The following is a 26,589-nucleotide window of genomic DNA, read 5'->3' on the forward strand; positions in this document are numbered from 1 at the left end:
ACTTTCTGGTACTGTAAGTACATACTCTCCAGGATGACAGAAATGTATCTTAAAGTATTTGACATGGCGGCAGTGCTCAACTGTGATTAATTTCAACTGGGTAATTGCCCAAGTGCTGTGCTATGAGTAGGTACTAAGGAGCGTCCGTATAGGGTGAGGAAGCTGGTCCTACCAGCTGGTGCTAAAAATAATTCAAGACTGTCATAAACAGTCCATACAGTTCTCCCCTGAACTTGCTTTGCCCCAAGCTTTGGGGTTAACAGCACAGTATTATCCTCCTCTGTCCCACTTTTCTGGCGGGTTAGTTGCATTAAAAAACAAAACAAAACTTCTTTCATTCTTTAAAGCTACTCCAGATTTTTATTTTCACCAGGTTTTACCAGCATAGAAATGTCTTGGGGCTCCTTATGGTAGGGCTTGTTCTGCGTTCTCTTTGAGTGGCCATTGCTGTATTTATGTATTCCTTTCTCAGTTGAAAATATGACCCAGCAATTCCCTGGCGGTCCAGTGGTCTGGACTCGGTGCTTTCACTGCCATGGCCAGGGCTCAATCCCTGGTCGGGGACTAAGATCCTGTGGGGCAGCCAAAAAAAAAAAAAAAAAAAGTGTATATATATTTTAATATATATATGTATATATATAAATTTCAAGCATAGAGTTGCTTGAAATTTTAAAGAAACTCTGTGTTTTTTGTTTTTCTATTAGTTTTCTCATCTCTAAAGCAAATTGGTAAAATAAATTTCATTGTCTTTCATAGGAATATTTTTAAATTTTGTTTAAAGTCAGTCATGCCAGGCTAGGCATGAATTACAAAGGTCTGAAAAAGGGACCTATAATGGAAACTGCAACTCAACCATATAATGCTGGTATTGCAAATATGAGGCTGAAACAGATTCAGTCACCTCTTGAATGGTTTTCTCTCCTTTCAAGTCCCATGGAATTGTTCCTCCCTACTCTTCTCTTCCTGTTTGAACAGAAAAGATACCAAGAGTAGTACCAATTATCTGTATGAATCAGTGCTTTTGAGCTTGACAATTTTCTTGGAAAAACATTTTAAAAGAATTTGCCTAGCACATGAAGATGATAAAATGGCTAATTTGGGAGGAACAGGGGAGGTCACAGGTCCAGTTCCCACCTGTAGCAGGCATTCCCTCTACAGTCTAACAGATGGCCAGCCAGGCTCTTTATCATTCAAAATGATAAAATAAATCACTTTAAGGAAAACGGTGAATTTTTTTATATTGGGTTCCACAATCCTTTCCACCTCATTTTTTATCATTGTCTTCCAGACACAGAAAATACAAAATGAAAGCAAACTAGAATACTGTGTTTAAAAAATCTGTATCTATACAATAGAAAGAAGACATTCATTTTTATTGCATTAATTTTTATTCTTTATTCTGTTGGTGCATAAACATACATAACACACGCCAATAAAGAATGTATAATACACGAACACACGCATGTTCGTATACTTTATTTCAGACCGCCTCAAATTATTTTTGTAAACAACATTTAAAATATTACATATATAAAAATGGGGTGGTGAGAAGGCCGAGCATGATAAGGGGACTGAACATTTTACAGATGGCAGGCACGTGCTAGACACAGCAGAGCCTCAGTCCCAGGTGTGATTCGCGTGGTTGTGCAGGCAGCTCTCAATCATGAGCTGCACTGAGCTTCCCTTTCCTGGCATCTCTATTTCAAAAAGAGCCCAGCAGGTGAAGGGAAAGCTGTAACAGCTGAAAACAGAGCCAAATATGATAGAAAGTACTAGTAGTAGATTTTTGATGGCATATTGTAAGCTTTATTTCTTGGTAGTCGTATATAGCAGGGAATTTCCTTTTCTGTCTGCTTTTTTATCTGTGTCTTGGGAGACCCTTTGATGATCAGCCCTGGTCCGACATTGCGCTTTCCTGCCAAAGACCACTGCTCAGGATGGGCGGCAGTTTCCGGAAGTGCCTCATGTCACACACGGCTGGTGCTCGAGGTGGAGGAATGACAACGATGGCCTAGAGCCGGTAGGGCACAGCTGTCTGTCACATAGTAAACAGCGACGGCTGCCGATCAAGGCTGGGCTGGAACACATGGCAGGCTGCAGGGACAGAACAGAGCCGCTGAAAATTGAATCCTTCCTCCCAGCTCCTGACCCTATCAAATCGCAGAGCAGGAGTTTTCTTACGGGATTAAGAGTTCCTAATTTTTATTTTACTCCACACATTTGCTTTTGATTTTACTCAGAGGCACCAAAAGAAGGCCTGAAAAGCAAAGGGATTGGTATTTCAGGAGTTTGAGTGCAAAAGTCTCTACTGAAACGTCCCTTATGCTGACAGAATTTAATTATATTTTCCACAGCTTAGTGGCTACATTCAGAGTGAATGCTCTTATGTCACCTATTACTAAGCATTGGGTCTACCTTATGGTTACTGTTGATTATATACCAGTGTCAGAAAAATGAAAGATTAAGGTCATTACATGTTTAGCACTTGCTTTCAGAGATGACTAGAAAAAACCAAACTCAGTGGCTGCAGAAATGAAATGTTTAGTCATTCCTGAGCACCGAAGTGGCCAGAGCAGCCTATTTTCTAGGTTTTAGACACTGACTACTGTCAGGACCCAAGAAATTCTAGCTATTAGTGCTTGCTTAGGGCTGTTCCACCTACGTACAGGGCGATTCTATCCATCAGCCACGGTTTGTTGACGATTCTTTATGTGCCAGGCACTCTACCAGCTACTGTGAAGAATTACAAAAGAAGCAGAAGACACACATTAAGTCATAAACTCTTGGGGACTTTAAGATTTAATGAGAGAACCCGAGGAAACACAAATAGAGACCTGTAAACATAACAGACAAAACAAAAACCATCTCTCTTCCCTACAGTGTACTTGGTGCCTTTAGTAACAGAGGTGTTACTCTTCTACCAAGGGCACTAGTAGTGTTACTAGTGGGTGTTCAGGAAATAAAACTCTTTTTAGTACTTTTCCTCTCCTCTAAAAGTGGTAAAGGTAGTACTATAGTTTCAAAGTTCCTAATTCATAAAGTATACAACAGAGCTTTGATGGAGGAGTAGCGATTTCCCAAGTATCAGAAATGATGCCTGAATTTGGCAAAGAAGTCAGTTCCCATCACGTAGTGAACATGCTGATCTGGAACTAAATGGCCAGAATCCTATGCATAGGATTCTGAGGCTAGACTTTGTGATTCCATGGATCTAAACTAAGACCGTCAGTTTAGTTAGTTCACTGAAGAAACATTTGAGTGCCAACTACCTGCCCAGTACGCTTTTAGGGGATTTAAGAATGAGTAACAAAGAGGCCTTTTTCTCAAAGAGCTCATAGTGTAAGTGTATGTGGATGGCGGGGTCGGGGGCTGGGAGCGAGTCTGGGTGGAGAGCAAGTCAGCAGAAAGTTGCATTAGCAAATGGCAATTGCTATAATGACTTTTATTTCCTGTTATTGGATTTAGTAGTGGGGTATGGATGGTTGGTAGCTGTACTTCTACTACAATTTCTGGAGGAAGTGCATTGTGAATTATGGAACTGTTGCTGGATATAAGTGTTGAGGGTCAGAGGATTAAGGAACAAAAAAGAGTTATGCTTACTGATGGAATTCTAGTATTCTGAGGGCGGTGAAATTCTCAGTCATGACCGTAAGGTGGAAGAGAGTCTGTAACGACCACTGTCAGTGGCTAGCCAATTTCACCTCCGCCTTACTATTACAGTAACTACTGTGGCTAAACTCTGATGGACTGAATGTTTTCTGTGGCAGTGTGGGCGGGCTGGATATTCCAGAGAATTAATGGCCCCTTTCCCAGCCCCCAGTTCCACCAATAACTGATGGGAGTAAGTGCATAAATACCCCAGTTCCTTTGCTCCCCCAGTGGGATAATTCTGAGACTTGACCCACAGAGTTCTACAGAGTGATTAATTGGCGGAAGCATTTAGGTGAGCCTAGACAGTTGGTAAGAGTAATTATATTAACCCCTGGCCATCCCCCAACCCTCCTTAACCAATCCAATTTTTCTTTCCTTTGTTGGATCCAAACAGAGTAAGGAACTTCCACAGGTGAACGTCCATAGATGAATATTCATGTTTTGAGGGCTAGTCCACAGACTCCTGATGAGCAAAGCAGATTTTCAAATTTTTTACACGTTAACTGGTCAAGTAGTTTTTTTTTTTTTTTTTGCGGTACGCGGGCCTCTCACTGCCGTGGCCTCTCCCATTGCGGAGCACAGGCTCCGGACACGCAGGCTCATCGGCCATGGCTCACGGGCCCAGGCGCTCCGCGGCATGTGGGATCCTCCCGGACCGGGGCACGAACCCGCGTCCCCTGCATCGGCAGGCAGACCCCCAACCACTGCGCCACCAGGGAAGCCCACTGGTCAAGTTTTATACCATGAAACCCTCTCGGCTACAAATACAGATAGATCTGCAGTGGGCCAGTCTATGAGTTAGCCTAAATGAGGCACTCATTCATTCAAAAAATATTTATTGAGAATCTACAATATGCCAACTACTATGCTAGGCATTGTGTAAAACTATGAACAAAGTAGATCTAGATTCATCCTTTATTAAGCTTTGAATGCAATGCTTATAGAGATGGCAAGTAGGAAAGGGTGGCCAAAGCTAGGAGGTACACAATGAGTATGGCACACAGAAATGCAGAAGCCACAGAAGGGAGAGAGTTATGCCCATGTAGCAGTGGGAGGGGAAAGTAAGAGACACAGAAGCAGAGACAGAGAGTGGCAAAGACATGGTAACATTGGGACTCTAGAATGGGCACCCCACAAGCATACTGATGAGATGGTGGCAAAGTAACTGGGTTGGAAGAACTTCATTGGTTTCTGAGGGACCACCCAGTTCCCAAACTCCACTGTTTCTGAAAGCTGGCTCTGCTGTAGGCCTGTCTGTCTGTGTCTTTGGGGTCTAAGATCCTGGTTTCTTATTTCCTAGTGTATTATTATGATTATGATTCTACAACAATCCTTCACTAAGTAAGGAAACTTGTGATGAATTCTTTTTCATTTTAAAGTTGATTAACACAGAGATTTGAACATGGAATTAAATTCTCACTTTTAACTGGTAAGGAAACTGAGGCCCAATGAAGCAAAGTGATTTTCTGGTGAAGAGAAAACCCTGACGCCAAATTCACAACATTTTAGATCTATCAAGAGCAAACGCTAACAACCTTAATTACTGTGAGGAGGCCTAGAAACAAGGAACAAGGATATTTCTTGGGTAGCCAGCATCCTAAACTGGCCTTCTATATAGTTTCCAAACATATTAGACTCATTATGTACGTTTTACTAAATTTGCACTGGTCTAACCCACATTTTTCAGTGCCATTCTAGTCTTCGTATTTATTCTTTCATTTTGTTTTGTACCACTCCATATTTTTTTTAAGCCAATAGCATCAGCATCACCTGGGAACTTGTTAAAAATGTAAATTATAGGGCCCATCCCAAAGCTACCGAATCAGAAGCTCAGGGGTTGGCGCTCAGCAGTTTGTTTCGATAAGCCCTCTGGTTGTTTCTGATGGCATTTTAGTGTTTGGAAATTACTGCTGTAGGCTAAGAAAATGTCAGGATTCACTTGCAGCAAAAGTTCAGAGTGTGCCTACAGACTCCCAAGAAAAAATTTTTAAAAGAAGAAACGCTATAACCTTTGAAAAAGTAATCTCTCTGTTTGATGCTTACTAGGCCTATTTTGCTGTTGTTGTTGATAACAATGATGTGCGTTTGTACCTGTGGGTGTGTTTCAGTTCTAAGTACATCAGTTCCAGTGGTGTGCTAGGAAATGTTTAACAACTGGCTCTCTGGAAAAAGAAGAGACCTCACTTATAGGACTTGCTTATTTCTGTCATGTAAACACTCCCACCATGGCCAGTTTCAAGGTACCACCATGACATCACTGAAAATGGAGCTGGGGAGAGATCTGGAGTCAGGAAGAGATGATCATAGTCAACTCTCAAAAGTACTGGCTCTACCCATCAATTTTTTTTTTTTTTTTTGCGGTACGGGGGCCTCTCACTGTCGTGGCTTCTCCCGTTGCGGAGCACAGGCTCCGGACTCGCAGGCCCAGCGGCCATGGCTCATGGGCCCAGCCGCTCCGCGGCATGTGGGATCTTCCCAGACCGGGTCACGAACCTGTGTCCCCTGCATCAGCAGGCGAACTCTCAACCACTGCACCACCAGGGAAGCCCTCAATTTTTTTTTAAATTGAAGTATGGTTGATTTACAATGTTGTGTTAGTTTCAGTTATACAGCAAAGTGATTCAGTTATCTATCTATCTATCTATCTATTCTTTTTCAGATTTTTTTCCCTTACAGATTATTTCAAAATATTGAGTATAGCTCCCCGTGCTATACAGTAGGTCCTTATTGATTATCAGTTTTATATATAGTGGTGTGTACATGTTAATCCCCAAATCCTAATTTATCCCTCCCCGCCTTTCTCCTTTGGTAACGATAAATTTGTTGTCTATGTCTGTCTACAGACATTTTGATTCTACACATTTAAGCATAAAACCCAGGACATAGCTGTACTTACATGTTTGGTGAATGAATTCTGAGAGGAAACTAAAGACATAGAGCTGGAATTTTATCTTTTGGGTAGGGAAAAATTTAGTGTGATTGAAGCCTTTAATTAGCATCTCAAACAATTCTTCCTTGATTTTAATGACTTTCACAAAAGTAATAACAGAAAGAAAACTGAAATTAAATATGTATTTATTTAAAATATATTCTTTAAATAGCTCTCTTTATGATCCACTGCAACAAATCAGGCAATTTAAATACAGGGCATTTTCAACATAGCACTTTATGGCAATAAAACACTTTGCAAATCAATTTGATGGTTCATCCCTGCAACCTCAAGAGGCAATAGCTATGAGCTCCCAATTTTTACAGATGAAGAAAGTAAGGCACGAATAGATCTTCACTTTCACATAGTGCATTCATAGAAAAACTGGGATTAGGAGTTGAGGCCTGGAATTTCCCAGCCACAGTTTTTTAGGTTATATTTTCTGAAATGTGAATAATTAAAAATGAGACTTTAATTGTATTTGGTCTACAGGAGTGGCTAAGATTTCTGTACCAGACTAAGGTTCACTCTGATGCTTGTCATCTGCCCCCACTTTTTTAAAAAGTATTTTATTTACTTATTTGGCTGCGTTGGGTCTTAGTTGTGGCATGTGGGATCTTTAGTTGCCTCATGTGGGATCTAGTTCCCTGACGAGGGATCAAACCTGGGGCCCCTGCATTGGGAGCTTGGAGTCTTAGCTACTGGACCACTAGAGAAGTCCCCTACCACCCCCTTCTTGCCAGCCCTGAATTCCCATAGTCCCTGCTGAGAAGCACCTTGGAGGACCAGTTTCCTGCAATATTCCTAAACCCATCCATCCTCCAAACCATAGCTGGCTGGATTAGAGCTGGACACCAGATCCACAGGTGGGCAATCAGTGGGTTGGCCTGTGACCTAAACAAAACAAGACAATCATACTCCTTTGCTCCAGAACCTGGAATAAAGAAGGATGAGAAAATTAGCGTGGGAACTGAAAGTTAAAACTTACGATGTAAAGGTATGCTGGAAAGGCCATGGTGGATTGTGGGTAAACTGAAGTTATGAGATAGCAAAAAGAGTAGAACGTTTTGCTTAGAGAATCGATATAGTGATCAGATTAGGAAGCAATTAGTTAGAGAAAAGAGAATAAATAAATGTTCAGGAAAAAAATACATAAGAAACAGACCACGTAACAGCTGGAGAGGGGGTGAGATGGAGACAGTAGTCCGTTCGTAGGGCTGCTGCAGTGCCTGACAGCTTTCCAGGTTCTATCCACATATACATGTGTAAGTTCTGTTGCACGGAACTGGAGCTCTGCATTAGTGACTTAGCCCAGAGGGGGTTTGCAGTCTTCAGGTAACAAGAAGTCTGGAGGCAGGTACTCAGGGCTGGAGCGGCGGCTCCACATTATGACATGCTGGGCTCCTCCAGGTTTCCTCTTCACCATTCTTTTTTTTTAAAAAAGTAAATTTATTTATTTATTTTTGGCTGCATTGGGTCTTCGTTGCTGGGTTTTCATTGCTGCATGCGGGCTTTCTCTAGTTGCGGTGAGCAGGGTCTACTCTTCGTTGTGGTTCATGGGCTTCTCGTTGTGGTGGCCTCTCTCTTTGAGGAGCATGGGCTCCAGCGCATGCGGGCTTCAGTAGTTGTGGCACGCAGGCTCAGTGGTTGTGGCTCACGGGCTCTAGAGCACAGACTCAGTAGTTGTGGCGCATGAGCTTAGTTTCTCTGCGGCATCTGGGACGAGCGATCAAACCTGTGTCCCCTGCATTGGCAGGCAGATTCTTAACCACTGAGCCACCAGGGAAGCCCCTTTTCACCATTCTTGACATGCAGCTTTCATCCTGATATCTACCATCTCATGGCCTCTGGCATCATATCCATTTCCATGCCTGCAGAAGGAAATGATGAAGAGAAATGTGTTTACCATATGTAAATATCAGGAATTCAAAACTTCTGCTTTTATCTTATTGGTCTGAACAGTAACATGGATTCCTGGCCGCAAAAAGGATAGGAAATAGAGTGTCTCTCTCCCCGTCCTTCTCTCTCTTTTTCCCTCCCTCCCTCCCTTCCTTCCCTCCTTCCTTCCTTCCTTCCTTCTCTTTTTCTAGCTTAGCACATTGCTTCCAAGGACAAAATTGAGAGTCCAGTTAACAAGGAAGAAGGGGAGAATCGGGTAAGCAACTAGCAGTGTCTGCCCCAGCATTGTTATACCTAGACCCCTACCATTTGGGTAACTTGAGTAGGTCTTAAACTAAATTAGAACCAGCATGGAGGTAAGAGGTGCTTGGTTGGTCCAGGGGGAGGTATTTTGGCCATCAGCCATCATAAATCTGCTGTCTCCTACTTTAAGCAAATATAGCTGACCTGTCCAGAAGAGTGATATCTTGAAAACCCCAAAACATTAACTGCTAACAACAATATGGTTTGTTAACAAGTTATGTCAAACTAAATTCATGACTTAAAAATTTTTTTTGGATTAGATTGAAAAGATGGGGAAATGCTATAGATATGGTATCTTGCTTTCAGTAAGGCATTTAATAAACTCGATGTCATTGCAAAATGATGGAGACATTTAACTTGATGGTGGTAGAGTATCTGGACTTAAAACTGGTTAAATATATTTACCCATTATGTTGACAAATGGATTAATATTAACCCAACAAGAAGTCTTTAGAGGTGAACCAATAGACTCTGCCCTTGACTTTGTCCTGTTCAGTATTTCTGATGGTGGCTGGAAGAAGAGAGAGACATTCACTGACCCAAAGCTGAACGAGAGCTGTTACAATGGGTAATGGAATAAAAATACATGGATAGAGTGGCCTTAGGTTCAAAGGACTCAGTCACACAAATACAGCAGAGAGGGGATCTGGCTTAATAGCAGCAGTTTGTGGGAGAAAACACTTACAAGGACTACATTCAATCCAAGTCAACTGTGATGATACACAGCTTGCTTGCCCCTCTCTCCCTTTATCTACCTCACTTAGCATATCCACAACCCAGGTGAAATCCAATTCTTACTACACTGCACTTGGACTTGTGCATCTGAAAGTGGCTGGAAAAAAATACCACCACATTGGAAGTCCTCATTTCAAATTCATGACCAAATAGGCCCTCAGTGCTGCCAGTCCTAGAACTATATAAATGCTCATGATGCACTAGGACTTTTTAATGTTTTGCTCTGCTGAAGGAACACTTCACACATTCTCCTCTCTCCTCAAATCCTCAGCATCTCCTCCCTTATCCTCCTTTTTAGCTGATGCTCAGGGCTTGTACTGAGATGGGAAAATTGAAGCAATAAGGAGAGAACTTCCACAGATCCCACACCACCGTGTCTACCCACCCACCAGCATCTCCACCCACCTACTCTTGCAACAGAATTATCTACAGCGCACGCCTCTGTTTGTGCACTGGATCCCACCCTTCTTGCCTCCACAGAGACATTACCCAAGCAATTCTCCTTTCCTCATCTCTATCACCAATTATTCTCTCTCTGTTGGGTAATTCCCATCAACTTTGAGATGAGCTATTATTCTGTGAACTCTTCTAGCCCATGTGATCTGGGAACTGTTCCCCTTCCTCCTTTTCCATGGTTGTTTCCCTGGCCTTGGAGAGTTTCCTCTTCATAGACACGTGCTGATCAGTCCTCAGCTGAGGCCCCTCTAGAAGGAGCACCTGCAGATCTCCAGAGCTTTTTCTCTGTGCATCTTCTCAGCTCAGCTATTCTGCTCTGTGCCTTGCACTGCCTTGGCCTCCCAGAATTCTCACCTCTGTCTTCTCAACTCAGGAGAACCTCTGAGGTCTATCTGGTTTCTCTCTCCACATGCCATGGCCAGGAACTTTTTTCAGGCAGTAAACTGGGTCAGGGATCACTGTCCCTTGCTGCTTGTTTTTCAATGTCTGAAACAGTTATTTCATGTATTTTGTCCAGGTTTTTAAGTGTTTAAGGAGGGAGGGTAAATCCAGTCTCTAATATCATGGCTGGAAGCAGAGGAAATGGGGCTTGTGCCTGGACCACATCCCCTCAGCATCTCTTGTCTGGGTCAGCACTGGTGTCTAGGTGGTTAAATCCAATTTTCAGTCCTTGCTGTACTTGGCCTGTGGGCAGCACTTGCTACATTCGATTGCTCTCTTTCCCTTGACGCATTCTGTCCCTTTGGCTTCCAGGACAGCATATTTCTTTATCTTCCTCTATTGCACTGGCTGTTCCCTCTCAGTCTCCTTTTCTGGTTTCCACTTTCCTCCCACAACCTCCTAGTCTTTGGGCTCACTCCTTCCCCAATCACTCCGGGCTGATCTCCTCTAGTCCCTGAGATGTGCCCCAGTTTAGGTCTACAGCCCAGACTTTCTCCCCACCTGGAGACATGCACGCTCACCTCCCTGCTCTACACCTCCGTCCTTAGGTGTAGTTAACAGCTCAAACTCATCACGCTCCAAGTCCAACTCCTGCTTTTTCTCTCTAAGCTCGCTCCACTAGCAGCTTCTTCAACTCCTGGATACAACTCTACCTTTTTGATTGTTCCAGCTAAAAACTTGGCAGTAATTGACTCTCCTTCTATCACACCTCATATCTCATCCACCAGAAAACCCTCTCGACCCTACCCTTAAAACATACCCAGACTCTGACCCCGTCTCATCTTCACTGCTGCCAACGTGGTCTGAGTCACCATCCTCTTTCTCTCACCGTTATTGGCAATAATCTCCTAACTCACTTCCTCTTCAGCCTGAGGAGGGGGTAGTCTTTTCTCAAATCAGCATCCAGAATGATCTATTTAAAATATAAGTCGGATTATTGATTGTCTTCAAAATCCTGCAGAGGCTCTAGATTTCCCTCAAAGTCAAGCCCCCTCCCCCCCGCCCCGCGCCCGGCTCTAACTGACCTGCCGGTTGCCTCCAGGAACTTCCTCTGTAACTGCTCTCTCCCTCACTCCCTGGGCTCCAAGCCACCGTACTCACAAACCACATTTTGTTCTGGGAACATGCCACGTGCATCTGTACCCGGCACTGCTGGCACACTGTTTTCCTGATATACCTATGTGTAGTTAACTCCCTCACTTTGAGTCTTTGCTCAAATACCACCTTCTCAAAGAGGTCTACCCCGATGAAGCTGTTTCATATAGCACCCTTCCTAACCCTCCCAATAATGGCTGTGAAGAAAGCAAACGCAGTTTTTGGCTACTTTAGTAGAATCACAGTTTCCGAGCAAAGGAATGTGTGGTCACATTGTGCTCTGGAGTAACGATAAGAGTTAAAATTTTGGAGCACTTACAATGTGCTTTACATACATGGTTATACCACATGTTCACAGCAACATTATAAAGTAGGTCTCTGATTTTTCAATGAAGAAAAAGGGACATAGAAAGTTCCAAGTCGGGACTTCCCTGGTGGTCCAGTGGTTAAGACTCCGTGCTTCCATTGCAGGGGGCACAGGTTCAATCCCTGGTCAAAAAAAAAAAAAAAAAAAAAAAAAAAAGGTTAAGCCAACTTCCCCCATTTACACAGCTAAGAGCTGGTAGAACTAGGATTCCAACTCAAGCAATTGACTCCAGAACCCATATTTTTAACCATTCACTAGAGCCAGAGTGTATCTAAAGCACAGTGACTGGATTCCAGAAACCATGTCGTGTGACAGAAGGCTGAAGGAACTGGTATTTTTCCTCAGATAAGAGAACATTTATGAGCGCGTGACGTTTTCCTAGTGTGTGAAGTGGTGAGGTGGAAGGATGAAATTTTCATATTGCTGTAGAAGGGGAAACCTAGAGCTTGTCATAGAGACAACACAGAGAAGCAGATTTTAGACTAATATTAAGAAAGAACTTTGTAACCATAGAGTTGCACCGAATTAATATGCTCTGCTATTCAAAGTGACTACTTTCTTATCGCAAAAGTTTATGCAGACTTGGATGACCATCTCTCGGGGGTAAAGTTCTTCAGGTAGAAAGTTGTCTTTCTAACTTGCAGATTTTGTAGTTCACCTGTCCTTTACCTGGTGGCTTCCTTAGACACCCAGGTCAGTACCAGGGAAGGACAGTGTGAGACTGCTTCACCAGTGTGGGAAAAAGAGAAGCAATGAATTCCCGTTCACACCCACCTCCATTCCACAGGCACCCTGCAGATGAGGGCGGGAGCACTGTTGTTTCCTGAAGGTAAAATTGTGTTCCCAATAGGAATGCAGTGGGATTAAGCTCACATTCCTTTGTCCTTTGCCCTTATTTGGAAATGGGCACATGTTAGTTGGACTCAGAGGAAAACTCGTCGTTGCTCAGGCTGGAAGGAACATGATTAAACAAATCATCTAGCTTAATTTGAAAGGTACTCAGGGAGACACTTCTGACTAGATGTGTCAAGAGAGGGCATCTCTGGAGGGTGAATGAGCAGGAAAGGGTTGGAAGGATGGTGTTGAAGCAAGAATGGGAAGCTTAGAGAACCAAACCCCAAATTTCCCTACTTCACAAATCTCCAGAGTGCTGGACCTCCTCTGTTCCTTATCCTTAGTCCGGCATGGCATGGGTACTGGCCAGATCTGGGTTCTAACCCTTACCGGTTGTGTGACTGGGGACTAGACATTTCATTAGCCCCCGAGTCTCAGTTTCAGCTTGTTGATCACCACCCACCTCAAAGGGCTGTTTTCAGGATCAAACAGCAGAGGGACAAAGCTAAGTGTGGTTTCATTGCTCAAAAATGTTAGTTCCCTTCCCACTTCTGCATCCAGGGAAGGGAATCTTCTAGAATTTTGCTGCTCAAAGGGTAATTCCCAGACTGTTACTAGTCCATGAACTGTTTGCTACCGGTTAGAGATGAGATTAGCAGCTTGATCTAGGCCATATGTTAGGTGCACTGCTTCTTTCATCCAGGAAACCTACTGAAAAAAACAAAGTCAGCTGAACTGAGCGGTGTTTAGTGACCTAGTCCTTATGTTCTGTGCAAGTGCCTCATCTCATTGTGGACCAGTAACAAATACTCCATGGACCAGCACTTGCAGTAGCACTGTATCCAGTGACATAATAAATATTCAGGACATAGTGAGAAGGACCTAGAAGCATAACTGCCTGGGTTCAAATCCTGATTCCACTGCTTAGTGATTCTGGGCAAGTTACTTATCTCCTTGTGCTTCAATAACCTCATCTGTCAAGTGGGCATATAAATTGTACCTCTGAGTTAATTTGTGTGTAACCTTTAGAACAGAGACTGGCACAAAGTATATGTAAGATTTTGCTATTATTATTATTATTTTGGGGGAAACTTTAAAAGTAAGTTTTGGTTTTATAAGAACTAAGGCGGTTTGTTTTCACTCTATTATAGATTACGTACCCTTTTGTGGATCTTTATTTTTTTGTCCTTCTTCTTCTTTTTCCTCCCTCCCTCCCTCCCTCCCTCCCTCCCTCCCTCCCTTCCTTCCTTCCTTCCTCCTCTTTTCTCCCCTCCTCCTTTGCCTCTTTCCCCCTCCCCACTCCTCTCTTTCTCCTGTTGAGATAGATGACATCATGACTTTTTCTGCTAGCACTAAAATTATATTGAGCCCTTGGTGAGTTCACTCATCAATGTTAATAATATTTTGGAAGCTTGGCTTGTAGAGTGTTGTGACTTAAAGTGCTTATCCTGGGAAAGAAGATCTCTACATCATTTTTTTTCAGGGAAGAGTAAGAGGTTTTGTGGTTTGCCTAAGGGAAGCAGATTTACTGACCGCTCTCATTCCCTTTGATTAGGATGGTGATCTCTGTTCTTTTGACGCTGCCCACCTGACACCAGCTCTTCTCCATATACATAGAAACCACCAAGGGGCTTCCCTGGTGGCGCAGTGGTTGAGAGTCCGCCTGCCGATGCAGGGAACACGGGTTCGTGCCCCGCTCTGGGAGGATCCCACATGCCCCGGAGCGGCTGGGCCCGTGAGCCATGACCGCTGAGCCTGCGTGTCCGGAGCCTGCGTGTCCGGAGCCTGTGCTCCGCAACGGGAGAGGCCACAACAGTGAGAGGCCCGTGTACCGCAAAAAAAAAAAAAACAAAAAACCACCAGGGACAATCTTTTGTGAGTTGGTTCCAAGAATAACAAGTACATTTTCACATTTGTAAAATAATAACACACAAGGAGTTAAACACTTTTGTTAAAAAGTAAAGCAATTCTGCAGTGTTTTAGGGCAGTCAGAGTGCATAGCCTTGTGTATCTGTGTACATTTCTGCTAGATACTTCAACTTCCTAATTCCGTATTCTTCCCCGTGGTCAGCTGTGAATAATACCCATCTCTGCCATTCAGTCAGTCTCTTAGACAACCTATTTTTATATATTGTCATCTTGGAACAAAACTTCAGTTACTTGGCTTGGTTTGCTTTTCCTGTGTATGTGTGCCATTTGGATGACATTGTCCTAAATTTTAATTCTTTCTTGTTTTCATTCTGTAAATGATTGAAGAATCAGCATTGCATTATTTGGGGACATTATTTGTAGAATAAGAAAAAGCATTCACCAGATGTCCCCACTCCACCTGTGTCTTTCCCTATCATGTGAGGCAGAGATTTGAACTCTACTCCAGGGAGTTCTCACAAATAAGTTGATTCTTATAATGACATCACTGGACTTGACAACAGACGTCATCAAGCCATCTTAACAATGACTCTGTGTGTATTTTTAGAGAAAATGGAGTTGTCGATGTGCCAGCTGTCACCCTTCCGCTTTGTTTTCTTCATTCCCACATCTGATCTATAGGAACTTCTACCTACACTCAAAGACATGGCACTTTATCCTACGAATAAGTGTGCTTTGTGGGGTCACTTCCAATCTTTCCCTTCACACCAATCCCTTACTGTTGTTACAGGGCTAATTTCCAAGTTTTAGAAGCTGACAGGAAGTTATTGGAATAGATTTTTGCTGCTTTTTGAAATAAGCTCTGCTGGCTTCTCATGAAGTTTAGCTTTAATGATGCTGTGAACGTGATCACTAAGCAACTAAATACTTTTTAAGAGTCTGCTCATTGGACTCTCAAAACCACATATTTCTATGATTCCTGGTAATAATTCAAACTAATGTTAGAATCCAGAGTACCTGAGAAGCAAAACAAGACAATTTTAGCGATGAAGGATAATGTTAGAAAACTATACTCATTTGGAAGTTGTGTCTTAATTTCTATTCATATGCCTTCACAGAAGGTTCAGATGAGGCCAAGGAAAGAAGTAGAAATAATCCTTTTTTATAAAATAAGTTTTTTTCCATGTGTGAAATGAAGATAGCGCTTGTTCATGAGTTGAAAGTGCTTTGAGTAGGGACCCTAGGAGTATGTCTTCCAAATGGAAAACTGCGATAATTGAGGCACGACATTAAAGGACATATTGGCTGTGCTCTGAGTGGAGGATCTGGTTTGACTCTTCAGCACAGTTGCACCCATCGGACAATTGCTGAGACCTTGATACCTCTCTCCCCTACCCTCCACCCCCGCAGTTCAATCTGTCCGCAGGTCTTGATGACACTAACACATCAATTTCTTGAATGCATTCCCTTTGCTCCTCTCCAATTCTGCACCTTAGTCCAGGTCATGATTATCTCCAACCTGGGTAGATGCAATGGCTTCTAACTGATCCCCCTGTCTCTAACCCTCGCTCCATACTGAGGCAAGAGTATTCTTGGGAAATGCAGATCTGTGCCACTAACCTGTTTATAGACTCTTCCTCACTGCCTTCAGGGGAAAGTCCAGGTGTCTTAATTTGCTTAAAAAAGGCCTTCCAGACCTGGCCGTTGTAATTCTTCCAGCATTATCACTAACCACTCTGCTTCTTCCATTGAGCTCTTTTTAATTCTTCAGGCCTACTTTGCATTCTCACTCACCGCTTCCTCTGACAGCACCATTCTGTCCCCACTTTTCACCTATTGAACTCTCTTTCAGGTCTCAGCTGAAAGGCTACTTTATCATGGAGGCAGACCCTCTCTTAGATACCCGGCTGATGTTTTTCTTACATGTTATAGTCTCTACTAGACTATAAGCTTCATGAGGACTAGCTCTCACCTACTTCGTACCTAACGCAAGTGCCCAACACATCAGAAGTGTCCAACAAATACTCGTTACATGAATGAGTAAAATGATTTGCACATTGCCCGACATATAGTTAGCATGGGATGAATGGCAACTCTGCATCTACAGCTATGCCACTATCAATGCACATATACACATGCATGTGGCATGGTCAGTATCAATAAAATAGTCTTGCTGTATATAATAGACTCACAATGAAGACTGTGGTAGGAGGGATACAGTCTATTTATTTACTGAAATTATTGCAAGTGTGTAAATTGGCTCTCCACAGAAACTAGAAAATAATCTTACAAATGCACACATTCCGGTGCTGCTAAGACTTAAATTTGAATGAGCTTTCTGTGCAGGAGAGGTGGTAGAAGAGTACATGTGTGGTGAAATTTTAGTAGCCAGTATTATTTGAACACACACAGATGTTATGGTGAGCAAATGTTTAAGTTATTACTATTTAACACATACGCTTAGTACTGAGAGCTCACATTGAGGCTGAGTAGAGTGTATCGTTTTTTGTTTTTTCTTTTTTTGAATTTTTTTTTTTATACAGCAGGTTCTTATTAGTTATCCATTTTATACATATTAGTGTATATATGTCAATCCCAATCTCCCATTTCATCACATCACCACCCCTACCCCGCCACTGTCCCCCCTTGGTGTCCATACGTTTGTTCTCTACATCTGTGTCTCTATTTCTGCCCTGCAAATCGGTTCCTCTGTGGTACAGTGTATCATTTAAAAGGCGATGTCGTTCTTTGCCAGGTAGAGCTACATGTTCTGATACAGGAAGGGATGGAACGGGTTTACCTTTTGTTAAACCTTAGCTTTACTACAAAGCTCTTCCTGGCTCCCTGGTATATGTTGGCAGTTCATGGCATTAAAGGTGAAGACGATGGTAAAAGTGAGAGGTGAAGAGTGTGAAGTAAGTGAATGGACTGAACCGACTAACCCTCGGCAGCTGGCTTCCAGTTGCTACTTGCTCTCCAAAGGAAACAGTGGTATGCACGAGAAAAAACAAATCAGGGAGTTAGAAAAATGTGATTGTGACATTTGCATCACTTTCCATGATTGAAATGTTGAGAACTGAAAAGTGACTTTCCCAGCCAATTTCTCATTTTGATAAGCTCTGTTCCAGGAATAGCTAAGCCCAATGGAGTCAGGGAATGTAATCCCCTTCCTTTATTACTTTCTGATCTCAGCGTCAGCGGAACAAAAGGTATACGTTCAGAGGTTCTGTAAGTCCACAGTATGTTTTCTCCAAGGCATACCCGCCTCCCCCCCACCCCACCTCCCCGCACCGCACAGCTTGCGGGACCCTAGTTCTCTGACCAGGGATAGAACCCAGGCTCCCGGCACTGGAAGCTCACTCAGAGTCTTAATCACTGGACCGTCAGGGAGTTCCCCTGGCATACCCCCTTTTACCTCTCAAATAGAGAAATATATGTTTTCTTTTTTAAAAATTAGAATTGGAAAGATTTCCAAAGGTCAATGTATATCCGAATTGGATCAATATCATTATTCAGTCATTCTCTTGAGCTCAGTCAAAACCTCTCAACTGGACACCCCCTTTAAAGATTTTACTTTAAAGGAGATGATGCGTGTGCTGTAAGTATCTACTCTCCACGGCTCAGCCGTATTAATTCTGTGTTCATAGATGTGATACATCTTGCTCTAGTCTGTCTGCTGGCTCTTACTCTTCTCCTGTATCGTAATTATTCTAATGGCGTGGTATACGATTCTTATATGTGGCTTCAGCACCGTTAAGAGATGTGAGAAAGATGTCCTTTCAGAAATCCATATACATATGATCAAAATGAATAAAGTTAGCATACCTGATACCTAACTTGATGACCTAACTCTGGTTCCTAAATAACAGCCACATGGTGCTGAGAGGTGTAGAAGTCAACTTTCTTTCTCTTCTCTTCTTGAGTTCTGCATTGAGAGAGTTGAACAGATTACTGTTTTATTTTCAATTAATTAACTAATTAATTTTATTTATTTATTTTTGGCTGCATTAGGTCTTCCTTGCTGCGCGTAGGCTTTCTCTAGTTGCAGCAAGCGGGCGCCACTCTTCATGCAGTGTGTGGGCTTCTCATTTTGGTGGCTTCTCGTTTTGCGGAGCAGGGGCTTTAGGCGTGCGCGCTTCAGTAGCTGTGGCATGTGGACTCTAGAGCGCAGGCTCAGTAGTTGTGGCGCACGGGCTTAGTTGCTCTGCAGCATGTGGGCTCTTCCTGGACCAGGGCTCGAACCTGTGTCCCCTGCAATGGCAGGCAGATTCTTAACCACTGCGCCACCAGGGAGTCCCCCAGATTACTGTTTTAAAAAGCTGTTTTAAAACACACACACACACACACACACACACAACAGCATTTGTTTGCAACAGGGGTAATCATGGAACAAGGAAAGTATCCCAAGATGTATGAATGACTTGCTCACTGTACCCCAACAGTGACCTGATTGGAACTCAGATCACCCTGTTCCCTTCTGCTGCACTGGGGCTTTGCATATGGATCCACAGCTGGGGCCTGGGTGATTCTCCACTCACCAATGACACTTTTTAGACCCCGAAGGAATTTGGCCTCATGAGTTTAGCTAAGCCCACTCTTTGACTTTAGACAAAAGGTTTGAGATTATGTAAAATATCTTTATATAGTACTTTTCTTCCAAAGAGTTAAAGCTTTTTTTTTTTTTAACATATGTCATATTCATTTCCTTCTATTAATGATCTGATGAAAAGATAAACATGTTTTAAAATATAACTTAAACATCAAAGCAAAATCCCCTAAGGATTTATATATTTTCAAAATATATTAGGTATTAAAATAAGAGTATGTTAAATTTTAAAAATTAAGAAGGACAAAAATAATAGTATGTTAATATGCATATTATACAAAAGCATTTTCTTTCCTACTATAGGGAAAAAAGCATATACTCATGACATATATAGTTATACTTATTTTTTATTTTTGAGTAGTAGACAATTTACTGAAAGGATGTTTATGTAAATTTTAACTGTGAATATCTCTCTTCTTTTATCATTCTTTTTTGGGGGAGTTTACTTAAAAAATAACATCCAAAAGTAATAAAAAATACAAAACAATGAAAAATAAAAACAAATTAAAAAATGAATAAAGAAAAATTTTAAAAATGGAAAAAAACAACATCCACACCCAATGATTTGAATAAGAAAACAATTCTTAAGAATACGTGTAATGGGCATCCCTGGTGGAGCAGTGGTTGGGAGTCTGCCTGCCGATGCAGGGAACGGGGGTTCGTGCCCCGGTCCAGGAGGATCCCACATGCCGCGGAGCGGCTGGGCCCGTGAGCCGTGGCCCCTGAGCCTGCGCGTCTGGAGCCTGTGCTCCGCAATGGGAGAGGCCACAGCAGTGGGAGGCCCGCAAAAAAAAAAAAAGAAGACGTGTAATGGCTATTCATCATCCAGCACAGCTGTTATTTTATTAAATATCACAATTTTAAAGAGACACCGTCATCCTGGGACATATGATGCACGCGTGCATGGTGTTTAGCTGTTCTAGAAAGAGGCAAATCCCATTTTTATGGCTCCAGTTTTTAAAACCCAGGAAGACTTTACAGAAGGAGACTGACAAGAGGGACAGGTGGATATTGGCTCCAACTTGGTGACAAGCTTCCAACCTCAGCTGCATTCTTACAACAGGGGAGTGAAGAGCAGCTGGCAGCCTGGGAGCCACTGTTCTACAGATGGAATTCTTGTGGCAGAGAGAAGAATGTTCTCTCTGGCTCCCCATGCTTTATGAACAAAGAGCACAACTTAAAAAGAGATTGAACCTACTGTTTGATCTAAATGGTGCTTTATTCTGCCTTCTCTCTCTCCCATCTTTTGTATTATAGTCTTAGTGATTTGTGTTTAGAAAAGAATATTAAGTTTCCCCATTTATCATTAGTCAATGATTTCTCTGAATGCAGTATGTTCTTCTAAAGACCCACCCCTCACATTTGTGAGGTTTGGGGCAAGAATATAAATAAGGCCCACCCATCATATATCTAAATACACATCAGTTATAAATCAAATTAACAAACTGTTAAACAGGGGATGTTCTTTCCGCTAACCTGGACTTTCCTACCAGAGTAGGGACATGTAAAGGAAATCAGCCCCCTTCTCCCATCACTGGCTCTGTTCCATATAGCCGAGGGCTTCATGTGCACATGGTACGGATGCCCCAAATCACATGTCTAGGCTTCATCCACACCTCCTTGCCGAGAGCCGCCCCTTGGTCACCTTAGGACTAGAAACTCTGGAAGCAGATTGAGGACTATTTGGGCTAGGAATTCTGTGGTCCTAGAATTCAGAAAGTGGTCCAGAGGGGAAGCTTAGGCTCTGAAGGGGCACATCCCTCCACCTGCAGTAGGGGGAGGGTAGGTCCGGAAGAGAGCCAGAGAGGGGCCCTCATCAGCATGAAGCTCGGGACAAGGGCCATTTTCCCTGGGTCTAAGGACAATACTTTTCTTTGAAACCTCAAAGTCTATAATATTGTTCCCTCTATGTCCAGACGGGGAGGAAGACATTATGGCTAAGTTCTCCATTTAATTAAGCATGGTTAAAGCCGGTCATTATTCAGCTAGTGTTTATGGCCCATCTGCTCTCAAACTGCGAACAATTTCAGTAGAGACAAGGCAAACTCTTTACTGCTGCACATAAAATATGAAACCCGGTGGTTCAACATGGAGATCGTTCCTCCCTTGCATTTCTATAGGCTTCAGAAGGGTGACAGCAAATGTGGACCGTCCTCCTCATAGCTAGTTATATTTGACAGGACTTTGGTCTGAAAGGTAAGTGGCATCCATTATTCTAATCCTATAAATAAGGAAACCTGGAAAAGCCTTTCACTTTATGGTTACTTCAAATACACAATAAACTAGGAAAGCAGCCAGTAGTAGATGCAAGAGTTCTACCGGTGCTTAGAAATCAGTGAAATACAGATTGAGACAGAACACGGAACCAAAAAGATCTGAATGACATTGCCTCTCGGTATATCTAATAGAAATTTAAAAGGAAGAGCAGAGGAGGAATCCCCATTTGCATTATTCAGAGAATCACCCATAAACTAGTGGTGTGATGTAGGTGAAAAACCCCGCATAGCGTTAGTAGGAAAGCTAATGTTACATAGATTTTTACTGTAAGGTCCAGGGAGATCCAGCCAAGTGGAAAAATAGCTGAGTTATGATGGAAACCAGTCACCTAGTTAAAACTGAACAACCAGGTGTTTAGGCAAAGAATAGCCTGAGAGACTTGTTTCTTTCCTGCTGAACACAGGCACCCACTGTGAACACAGAGAAAAGGAATCTTTGTGACAAGCACAGAGGATGATAAAAATTGGTGGATTTGAATGTTTAAAAACTAACCTATGTCACAGGTCCATTCTGGGTTTCACGATATAGTCAAGGAGAGCTACATTTTGAGCTACAATTATGCTACATTCCTTAGAACAAACTTAGTTGAGGTGTTTGTTTCAGTACGGAGTCCATAGCAAGTCAGACTAGGATAAGTCTGCATAGATGCACTTTTCCTATATAATTATTTTCCCCTAAAGAAGAGTGAATTGAACTAAAAAGAGTGGATACAGATCACTCTCATTCCCAAATAAAAACCTTCGTGAATGTTGTGACAGTGAATAAGAGAGGTTCAGAATAAAAGATCATAGATTTTGACTTTAAAAGAATAGTATTTACCAAAAATACTAATAAAATTTGATCTGAAAAATATAAAGAGTATTTACATTCGTAAAAATGAAATAAATACTCATGAGTGGCTTCCTGTTGCTCTGGGAATAAAACCCCTGCATGACCAGGCCCCTCCCTGCCTATCCAGCCTCATCTTCCAAATGTCTCTGCTCTGCGCTGAGCTGATCACATTGTTACCTAACCTTCTCTTTGTCCCTCCAACACCACGCCTTTCTCTCTCACTCACAATTTCTGATTTGCTTCCTTCTCTTACCTAAACCCTTCTCTTTCCAGTCTCAACTTCAGTGTAATTTTCCCAGGGACCTTTCTCCGTTTACCAGTCTGGTTAGGGCTTCTATTGGACACTTCAATTGAAACACCGTAGCTTTCTTTCTGTGCAGAAATAAAAATTTCTATCATAGAATGATCCTGGCCTTTTCCCTCTCCACTACTAAAGAGCGTGCTAGTTTGTTTGGTCCACTCTCACACCTTGTAGGGGGATTTTGAGATACTGTGGGGGGAAAGTGGAAGTGGAGAAGACACCAGGGAGGTGAGAAACGGGGAACAAAGCAGAAATAAAGGACTGATGTGGCCTCAGGCTGGGGGCTGAGATATTTTGTGGTTTCAAGGAGTGAGGCAAGTGACGAGGAGAGGGAAATTGTGGATGTGTTGCTGAATATAAGTATGTCTTCCCTGGAGTTACCTGTTAGTTCCTGGACTACGTTCTTTGCAACAAGGCTGAGACTGGATCACACGTGTCCTGGTGTGAGCAACATTTCTTGCTGTGTACATTTGTGTAACTGTTTTATGCTTTTCTCTTCCTCTCTACCCCCAAGACCACAGGGCAGGGCGCATGTCCGTGTTCTTCAGAGCTAAATCCCCAGTGCCTAGGATAGGGTCTGCCCCATGGTAAACACTCAGTAAGTGATAACCGAATGGACAAATGAATACATGAACGTGTCAATCCATTCTGTTTTAGATTTCTAATCTCTAAATTTCACCCTTAGCCTCAGTGACAAAATTATGCTCTCCTCAGCCAAAGTTCTCTAGAAGATATTCTGAGCTGGTTTCCAAATGCCTGTCATTAGAAACTTTTAAAATAAGCTATTTTTTCCTCACCACATTTCTATGACATTAAAAGGTGCAGGGATTGAATATTAATACGATTCTTGTAATTGAAATGAAACTCACCCAATACTCATATTCTTTTCAAAGCATTAAAATATTTGCTGGAAGAATCCTATCTTGGTGCACTTGTTAGCTAAGAGTTTCTCTCTATTGAAGAACAAGATAAAGCCGGTGAATGTACATAATGCTGTCACTTACTGAGAACTTACTGTAGGCTTAGCAGTGTCGTATTGCTATACACAGGCTACATCATTTGAACACATAAACAATATTTTGAGGTAGGTGTTAGTTCCTGATTTTTACCAATGAGGAAACTAAGTTTGAGTGGCTCGCCCAGGCCTCCTAAGTTAGAAAATAGTGGAGCTGGGGTTCAAAGTTTAATGCTGGTGGGCGGCAACATTCATTTTTTAATTTTGAGAAATAAGCTACGTAACCGATTAAGAGTTTAGTTAACTTGTAATTATAACAGCAAATTGGAGTTCACAGTCTCGCTCTGCTTCTCTTTTCCAGAGATCACCTCCCTCATCCTGCCTCCAATCCACACTGTCAATTCTGGAACTTCCCTGCTATTTGCTACATGGCTAGGTAAAGACAATGCATAGTTAAAGTACTTCCCAAGGAGTCTTATGTTAGTTGAGTAACTTGACAGAAGTCCAAAACAGCACAAAAAATCCACTTTCAGCAAGGAATTTCTGGTTGTCAATTTAGTATACTAACTAGTCCTCTGGTTTCTGCAATTTCATCCTCTGTGTTATTAGTTCTCTGTGTTTATCTAGATCATCTAGAAATTTTTCTCCCCATTGAAAGGATCACCCTATCCTCTTTTTAAAGACTTATGGAACAAAATATATATATCGAGGCAGCCAAAAATTGGCCCTGGGAAAAAAATTGTTTATTGTTGTATGTACACACACACACACACACACACGCACACACCACACAGAGTCAATTCTTGTTATTTGTGGTAGCTGTTTTCAATAAAACTCTGAGTTACTGAATACTGAACCTAAGGGAAATATAGGGCCAGGTTCCTGTGAGCCTCTGGTCACATTTTCATCAACCAATCAATACAGAACTTTATTTTATGTGTGTTTCTGTTTAAAGATGCTTTATTTAATACGAAATTGACTTATTAACTTTGAACAATTTACCTTCACCCAGTAGTCAAGGGTTTGATTTCACACTGTTTGGTTTTCTTTGGACATGCACAATGAAACAAATGTTAAGAAATCTCAGACAGGTGAGTTTTAATGTTTGGGATAGAAAAAGTAAGCAAATGACTAGGGGAAATGTGCTGGTAGCATGAGTGGCCTGGAGATTTGGAGGAAAGAGGCCTGAGTAGGAATTTTTCACATGAATTATCACATTTTCCATATTTGACCCTCACCATCACTCAGTGGCTTAGCTAGAAAATAGATTATCTCTTTTTAAAAAGGTTTCTTTGAAAACAACACAAAACTGAGGCCCAGATAGGGTTAAGTAACTTACTAAGACAAAATGGCTCAGTAGGCTAGGCCAAGAACAGGAAACACTAGATTTTCCCCATAATTATTGTGTGGGTAAGGGTAGACCACTCTGCTATCTGTGGTTCATTTCCTTTTCCTCCTTGTGGTGTAAAAGAGTCTGAGAAACATACATTGAAAAGTTCTAGAAATCCCTTAGAAAAACTTTGCATAAAATATTAGTAACTTAGCTTTCTAGTCCTTTGGCTTAAGTCAAGACTCAGCTGAGGCCTATATTTCTTTCTGTCACCCGAGGCAAAAGCAATGAGAAAAGCAGGAGGTGACCTGGGAGAGAGTGATGTTGAGGGGGAGAGTCAGATGGAAGCAGGGCTGGAGTGTGCTCAGACACAGCCTCACCCTTGAACTCTCCTGGTAGTGTGATCAACCATTCCTGTTTGTCTGGGACTTGGTGGGGGGGATTCCCAGGATATGGGGCTTTTAGCGCTGAAACCAGGGAAGTCCTGAGCAAATCAGGATGAGCCAGTCACCCTTCTCTCTCTCTCTCTCTCTCTCTCTCTCTCTCTCTCTCTTTTTTTTTACACAAGCTAGTTTTAAGTTTTCTCTCCATCTTTAGAAAAGATCACTGTTTCTTCATTAAGAACCGCATTCAATTGTTGACTTGCATTTAGGGGCCATTGTATGAAAAACATGTATCTTAGATAACAGACTCATGCTCAGTAAGGTGAGATAGTATAAGAGAGTGTCAAGAACAGAATATGTCCTAAGAAATAGCAGATCTTACTGTAGCTCAAGCTTACATGGGGTTATAAATTCATTGAGAGGAACAGCCACAGAACTGTAGGCATTGTTTAAATTATTTATCTTTTTACCATCCCCACTCCTTACTCCACAAGCGTGTATAATTAAATTCACATAATTTAAATCCCTCCACTGAAAGAGGCATCTGGATGTAGAAGACTGATCTAACGGTCAAAGACCTCAGGGAATGTGAAGAGCGGCTTGGAGGTGAGCAGTTGTTAAAAACAAGTGTGACACACGTAAGATAGGAAACTTCCAATCACAGTTTTGGCTGAAGCTCCAAAGCTGAGAATAAAACAGTACATGCCCAGTCACAACCATGCACCAAGGTAGATACTGAATTGTCCCTTCAGGACATCCTATATGATGGAGGTCAATAAGCTAGGAGAAAAGATATTTGGCGAGAGCTTTGTGGTATGAGTAACCAGTTCTCCTGTGGGCGAAGGGAGCAGGTGTATTTGGGTTGTACACGTTCACACTGTAATCTACATGAGAGGGGCTTCAAGGAGCCCACCTGGAAACTTGACTCATGTCCCCTGGAATTGAGGATGCATGTGTGCTGATACTGACACACAGCTGAGAAGACTAAAAGGAAGAACCATGTACTTTCACTGACTGCAAGGAAAGGATGCATGAGTTTTCCTTTGAAGCAAGTGAAACCATTGGGATTGGGGACAGGGGAAAGGGGAACAGACTCAGCCTGGAGCCAACTTAAAAGTCATCTTGCCAAGAGGAATAGCTGGAGGGTTATGGAACCCCAACAGAGAGAGTCTGGAGTGTACTGCCAAATGCTCAGGGGATTAGAGTTGGGGTTATTAGTGACCAGCAGAGAAAAAGGCCCCTTCCTTTTAAAAATGTAGACTTCTGAGAAAACTTCAAAACCACTCTGCTAGAGAAAGTTCCAGCTCTAATCAACTGCCAAGCTCAG

General features: G+C 42.3%; 1 long non-coding RNA gene across 1 annotated transcript in view; it reads left to right on the forward strand.

Moving 5' to 3' along the window:
* LOC149749110 (uncharacterized) overlaps positions 1–26,589 on the forward strand; it is a 94,989-nt gene that overhangs the window by 52,421 nt on the left and 15,979 nt on the right. The window lies entirely within an intron of this gene.

This window comes from Delphinapterus leucas, chromosome 5 (genome assembly GCF_059928025.1).
Source record: "Delphinapterus leucas isolate spDelLeu-1000000601 "Yukka" chromosome 5, BTC_Dleu_Yukka2, whole genome shotgun sequence".
Lineage (NCBI taxonomy): Eukaryota > Metazoa > Chordata > Mammalia > Artiodactyla > Monodontidae > Delphinapterus > Delphinapterus leucas.